The following is a 6924-nucleotide window of genomic DNA, read 5'->3' on the forward strand; positions in this document are numbered from 1 at the left end:
GAAATAAGTAAAATGTAGTGTGTTCATAGTAGAGAAGGTTCATTTCATTTTTTTTTTTTTCCACCAGGGAACAATCTGTTCCAAATTTAAAATAGAGCTATTTTACATGCCTTGAATACCCATTTACTATTATTATCACCTTTATTTAAGAAAAATAAAGAGCCTACGCATTTCAGAAGAAAAAATCTGCCAATCTCAAAATTGATCCCAATGGATACAGATCTCTTGTACAAGGTAACAAAAGTTGCTGTGAGACCATAAGTCTATTGCTGCAATTACTTGGAAAAACATTGGGTGAGGGAACCTCGGATTTCTGGATAGTACTCACACAATGCTTTGACAATTTCTGCAGCACTAGGCTTTAGTCAGTATCCTGCCCACATATGGCATCTCAAAGATAGTGGATTTCTCTAGGTAGCTGCCTTATTATTATGCATACACTTTTTTCATCCTAAGAGACAATTATGGGGCAAGAGCAGCTTGGTAAGGACGTTCCCCATGTCTTCTGTGACACATATCCTCAATGTTACATTTTACATTAGAATTGTAAAATCATGGAATTGCTCAATTTGGAAAAGACCTTAAAGACCATTGAGTAAAACACAACTTAACCATACTACTCTAACTAACAACCCTCTGCTAAATCATGTCCCTGAGCATCAAATCCAAATGGTTTTTAAACACATCTAGGGGTGGTGACTCAACCACCTCCCTAGGGAGCCTATTCCAGTGCTTAACAACCCTTTCAGTAGTAAAGATTTCCTGATATCCAACCTAAATTCACCCTGGTGCAACTTAAGGCCATTTTCCCTCATCCTGTCACCCGTCACCAGTGAGAAGAGACCAACCCCACTCTTGCTGTAAGCACCTTTCAGATATTGGAAGAGAGCAGTAAGGTCTCCCCTCAGCCTCTTTTACCCCAAGCTAAACAGCCCCAGTTCCTTCAGCTAAGGAACTAGCTAAGTTAAAATATATTTTTGGATGTAACCTATGGTATAATTATCAGAAATGACTCTTTTACAGAATTCTTGGCTTGAAAGTTCCACAGATCAAAGAGAGCTGTATAAATAAATGAGTCTTCACATGCTTGGAGGATAGAAAAGCAGGAAAATAGCTTTTTGGAGAGAACAATATACAATTTTTCTCCAAATTAGCAATTTTTCAAATTAGCAATTTTTTTTAAATTATTTTTTCCAGCATGTATGATAATTGAATTAACAAGAGTATTTGAAACTGTACTCAATGTATACTTTTTTTAACCTCTGGAAGAAAAATCATCTATAATGAAGAAGTTTATAATTGTTATACAAGTAGTCTTTAAAAATACACTAAAAAACATGTCAGAATATTTTATAAATTCCATTCAAGTGATTATATCATTATGATATAAGGTTAAGGTTTAATAACCTGTAGTGGGAATGCTAAGTCACAGCCTGAAGCAGTGACTGAGCACCTGATAGTAAGGCAGGACCAACCCAGGGGAGCTCAGGTGCATGCAGTGAACTGGAGTGACCAGAAGGGGTGGAGCCAGGATCCACCTCTTCCCAGACCTCATTTAAGGGTTTTCAGGGGGGTGGCAATAGTGTTTTGTTGGAGATCCCTGATGCCTTCTAAAGGTAGGCAGTTTCTTTATTTCTGTGCCCACAACTGCTGTATTTGAGCATATCCTTGCTTTCTGTTATCTAGGACTTTGCTGCTATGCTGTCATTGTTGCTCTTTCCATCATGTTATAGTGTTATATAACCCAAGTGTGCTTCGATATAAACACTTGGTTTGTACAAGAGCTGTGCAGTTAATTCCTAGCAGATTTCTATCTGAGGTGATTAAAAAAAAGCATGTATATAGGTCGCTCTAAAAGTAATGTATCCTATTTATTTCCATGGAAGTGACAGTAGATACAAAGAGCACATTAATGTTATTTGATAGAGCAAATTCTTACCTAAAAAACTCTCATTTTCACCATAATCACCACCATGAGCTATGCAATGAACAAGAGCTTTTATGCTGGGCTTCTAACAACCTGTACTAGCGGAGATGACCTACTGTAGCTGTCACCTCTGCTAAAATGCACCACCCACCACCTCACTGTATTCATATCCACTGATCTCCATAAACGTCCAGCAAGTACTGATGAAAGTCAATGTGTGCAGTTTTTACTCCTGGAGGAATTCATTTCCATGACTTTGCTTCATATGCACTTTCATGTCAAATATCATTCTGTCAGGCTGCCTCTCTACAGCTTTCTGTTGTGTGCAAGCAACATGTAATGGAATGTTGGCAAGAAAGATCTATTGCTATACCACCAACATCAGCCTCTGATGTTGTGGGTCAACATAATAAAAAAGGAAACATATCTGTCTTTTGTCTTGAGGAACACTATGTAATGAAATACAATGGTAATTTAGATTAGCACAGGAAAGCAGAGAATGGCAGGGAATGCCAGAGTTACTTAACAACTTTTAAATTATCTCTTCTTCATATTTGTAAAATAAGTATTAAGAAATGAAATTTCCTTCCTAAAAGCAGTTTGCTTTTACAGGTGTATTGTGGTTGATAACGTCTATAATCTAGTACATGAGTCTTAACTTCTCATTTTTCAGAGATAATTTCATAGATGGGAATATTTGCTCTCTTTCTTCTCTAAATAAAAGAAGCAGAGGCTAGTATCATGTTGTCTTGAGATACATATGGTCTAAGGCTAACTCCTGGAATAGACTGCATGTCACCTATGCTCCTGGATATCTTCTGGTGCTTGTTGTATTAGGCCCAATATCATAATTTCTTGGGTTTTGTTTATAAGATATCTGATGTGATGTTAAAGTTCACCTCGTTTTCAGAGCAGGCAGCCGAAGGCTTTGTGTTTCGTGCCCTGAGCTCTGTCATAAAGATCTCTAAAGCTTTCTCAGAATTATTGCAGGGCAGTGGGAAGCCAACTGTAGAGTTTATAGAGTTCATAGCACTGTAGATTCTAAGTCTTATTTCATGGAAAGCTATTGTGACATCATTTAGCCTTGAAGAAAACATTGTAGGCTGAGTGCAGTGTGTATCTTCTACATAGTACATGTAGGGCCCAAGTCTGCTTTCTGTTATTACACTGTTAATTTGTGTAGGATGTGAGTTAAGAAAATACTTTATAACATGCCATTTTATTAAAATCTCAGAGATGAAGGATTGCTATCAAGATGAACAGATGCAGAATAATTAGGTACTAAATATATGATATAATTGACTTCCACTGAAAATATGGCTTGGAAGGATAATTGCTGATATCTTTCTCTTATATAGAAAATGATATTGCAGGTTATGAATAAATAAAATGAAAGGAATTGAACCTTTTAAAAAAAAAAACTTCACTGGAACAAAACGTCTTTGAGAACAGTAAGTAGCAATATGAATAAGAACTGCGATTAAAGATATATTCTTAGGTATTTGTTAAATTTTACACCAGATGATGCGCTACTATACCTAATACTTAAAGTTAGAGTTATGCTATTCTAGGCCCTGCTATTAGACATCCCCAGTAAATGAAACAAACTATTTGTGAGATGGTGGAAACCACTGTGTGAACCCCTTTCTCTGAGCACGTGGGTGGTGGCCACCCTACTAAGACCAAGGAGAGCTGTGGGGGACCCCAGCCCATTTCCGTGTTCACCAGTCTGGTTGGGCAGAGATCAGCTCGGGTTGCCATTTTGCAGAGCTGAGGCACTGTGTTTGAGCATGGGTTTCCATCACACAGGAAATTGAGGAAGTTGCCCTTGACATTGGATATGGCTTGAGCAGTTTAAAGTGTGAATTAGTTCATGCTGGGTATATGTGTAGTGTTTCAGCATTTCTCTTCACTTTTATAGCAAGTAAGATCCTTTCACTCCTGTGTTACACAGGAAGATGTGATATAAATCCACTCCTGCATGTTTCTTTGCATTTTGAAATATGACAGATGCCTCAGTCTGCATTTTCCTGTACATCACAGTTACTTGCATTGTTTAGAAAGGAGGAACACCTACCAGTTAGGTAGGCTTCCACTAAATAAGCAGCAAAGAGTTCATTTACAGGACCAGAATGACATATATATTCTTTAAAGAATCCTTAAAGTAGCTCAAATTTCACTCATGAAAGAAAATAAGTATAAAAAGCTTCAATTAATTTCTGCAAAATCAGTGTGGCTCTTTTCTTTTTTTAATCTACTCATTAAGAAACCACTAACGTTGTTTAAACTGGAATACTACTATTAATATTTTCATTGCATGTAGTACTGAGAATTTATTAACTATTTGAAAGGGGCAGATAATAGCAGGACAAGGAAAAATAGTTTTAAATTGAAGGAGAGAAGATTCAGGTTGGATACTGCAGGGAGTTCTTTACTATGAGAGTGGTTAGGTACTGGAACACACTGCCCTGAGAGAGGTTGTGAATAACCAATCCTTGGAAGTGTTCAAGGCCAGGGTGGATGAGGCCCTGGGCAGCCTGGTCTACTATTAAATGTGGAGGTTGGTGAAACTGCCTGTGGCAGGGGGTTTGGAGGTTCATGATCTTTGAGGTCCATTCCAAACCAAGTCATTCTATAGTTAATGGTTAATTTGACATTTAAAGTAGCATTGAGGACTATTTCAGGAAGAGGCTTTTTTTTTTTTTTTTTTTTTTTTTTTAATTCCAATCAAATGAAGAAAAATAAAAAATAGTGATCAAGATTCATAGAGAATAGCAGAAGATTAGGCAGTCATGGCAGTTAGAAGAAATTCCTGTTCATGTCCTTGTACTTCAAAGCTCATTTCTTAGTAAAGTTGTAATAATAAATTATAAATATTCTGCACAGTAAATTTTAAAGTATTTAAAATGTCATTTTGCTCTTTGGTCTCTGTTGTTTCAGTCACAATAATAGTATAGTCATGTGACATACCTATGGAAGTATGTGTGTTTCATTTTAATGTCTAAATGCAAAGAATATATAGAACAAATCCTGATCAATTAGATCTATGTCCATCATAATTTCGTGCCTTTCAAGAGCTACCTTTTACAGAAGACTGTAACACTAATTCCAGACTGGTCACAAATAGTCATTTTTCAAATGCATAGTTTCAGATAGAAACAAAGCAGCAGCAAAGCAATTAATGTTAGCAAAGTAGTAGCATGCACAGTGTCATTAAGGTTATATGCGGAAAAATATTTTTTTCTATTGGTAGCTTCCTAGGAATCCACCCAGTTTATCGTTCGAAAAAACAGTTATCCACAGTGTTCTATACTTAATTTAGGGCCACATCCTTTTCTAGAAAGCAGGAACTTACTATTTACCTAAATGGAGTAGGAGATACGAAATGAAATGTGGCTGATTATTAGATAAAATGTTTATCAGCAGAACTCTTATGTCTATTTGACTTCAAGGAAAAAATCCAATTGAAGTATACATTTCTGCAGTCTTTGCTGGTTTGAAAAATAGCACCCTCACCTGTGAGAAGCAGACTTTGCCATGGTAACTCACTGTTTATTCCCAGCTTAGGTAATTTCTATGGATAAATTACTCTAAGCTCATGCAGACACCATTGATAGCTTCCGGCATCTGTGGCCAATTCCAATGCAGCACAAAAAGGCATGAGCAAAACACATGTACTTCAGAGAGCATTGCTCAAAGGAGTCACTTGAGGTGTAAATAATTTGAGCAATAGACATTCCAGAGAACTCATCCTCTCAAGTTGTTAGTGTCACGAAACTGCGTCCTTAAAAATTCAATGCTGCTGTTCATTTGCTTCAGCTAAATCATATCAGAGAGCAAGGTACAATGAGAGGTTTAGAAGGAGAAATGTAAAAAGCCTGAACTGTTTTCAGCAGCACCTGCTGCTGCTGTTGACAAATGATCTGAGGAGATTGCATTTATTCCCTGAGTGGTATGATAGTATGGATATTTCATGGAAACCCACTTCCATGATGCAGGGAAGGGTAAACTATACCAAAGCCATTGCTTAGATAGAATTATCTATCTAATCAACGCCAGAGAGATTGCACTTCAATGCAGGCCTCACTGACTTGCTGCCCTGTTCAGAGCACATCTGCCCACACAGCCAGGATAGGAAGCTATTGGCTTTGTCTGGGCCTGGGGATGAGGAGAGAGAGAGTTGCTCCACTTGACTTTTCTTCTTGAGGCTGAAGGACAAGCAAGGATGAAGGGGCAGAAACAGCTTCTGCTGTGCAGGCAGTATCCCCTGCTGTTCTGGCTTCTGTCATCCCAAGCTTTTCTCTTCTTACAGTAGTAGGCTGTGACTGGTTTTGGTATTGTTATGTGAGGAGGCACAAAGATTCATTTACTGTAGCGCAAAGAGAGGGAATGGAGGACAAGAATATGATTATCTTGCTCCCAGGGGTGGCCGCTGCTGTTATGGTGGTTGTGAATGCTGTTGGAAGCCAGGAAGGCACATTGTGGAGGGATGACTCTTGCCCTCTAGCATCTTCTACATTGCAGAACACCTCTGAGCTCTAGCACACCCAAGTTGTACCGTGAAGCTGCCACATCTTTCTTTGCCCTTTGCAGACCTATAGTGTCATCTTTCTCTGCTGAAAACTCCCACATGAGAATTCTATCCCAATGCCCTCTGACATCAGAGAATGTCCCGAGCTGTCCTCTCCCCACAGCTGCTTTGCTATCCAGCCACAACAAGATCTTTCACCCAACTGTGTATTACATACATCTCAGCACTTCACTGAGTGCATTTATTTCGCTTTCAGACTTGTATGAAAAGCCTATTAACAAAGACATATGTCTACACTTCCATAACACCTTATCTAACAAAGACAATCTTTTCTCTTAATAAAGTGTGCATGGCAGAGCCATTAATAGTGAAGGCTATACAGCACCACTATTTGTTTTCAGAATGAGTTAACACTTTCAAATTTTCAGTGTTTGCTCCTTCCTTGCTACCTCATGTTTGAGCTTTC

The sequence above is a fragment of the Lagopus muta genome, chromosome 2 (assembly GCF_023343835.1).
Source record: "Lagopus muta isolate bLagMut1 chromosome 2, bLagMut1 primary, whole genome shotgun sequence".
Taxonomy (NCBI): domain Eukaryota; kingdom Metazoa; phylum Chordata; class Aves; order Galliformes; family Phasianidae; genus Lagopus; species Lagopus muta.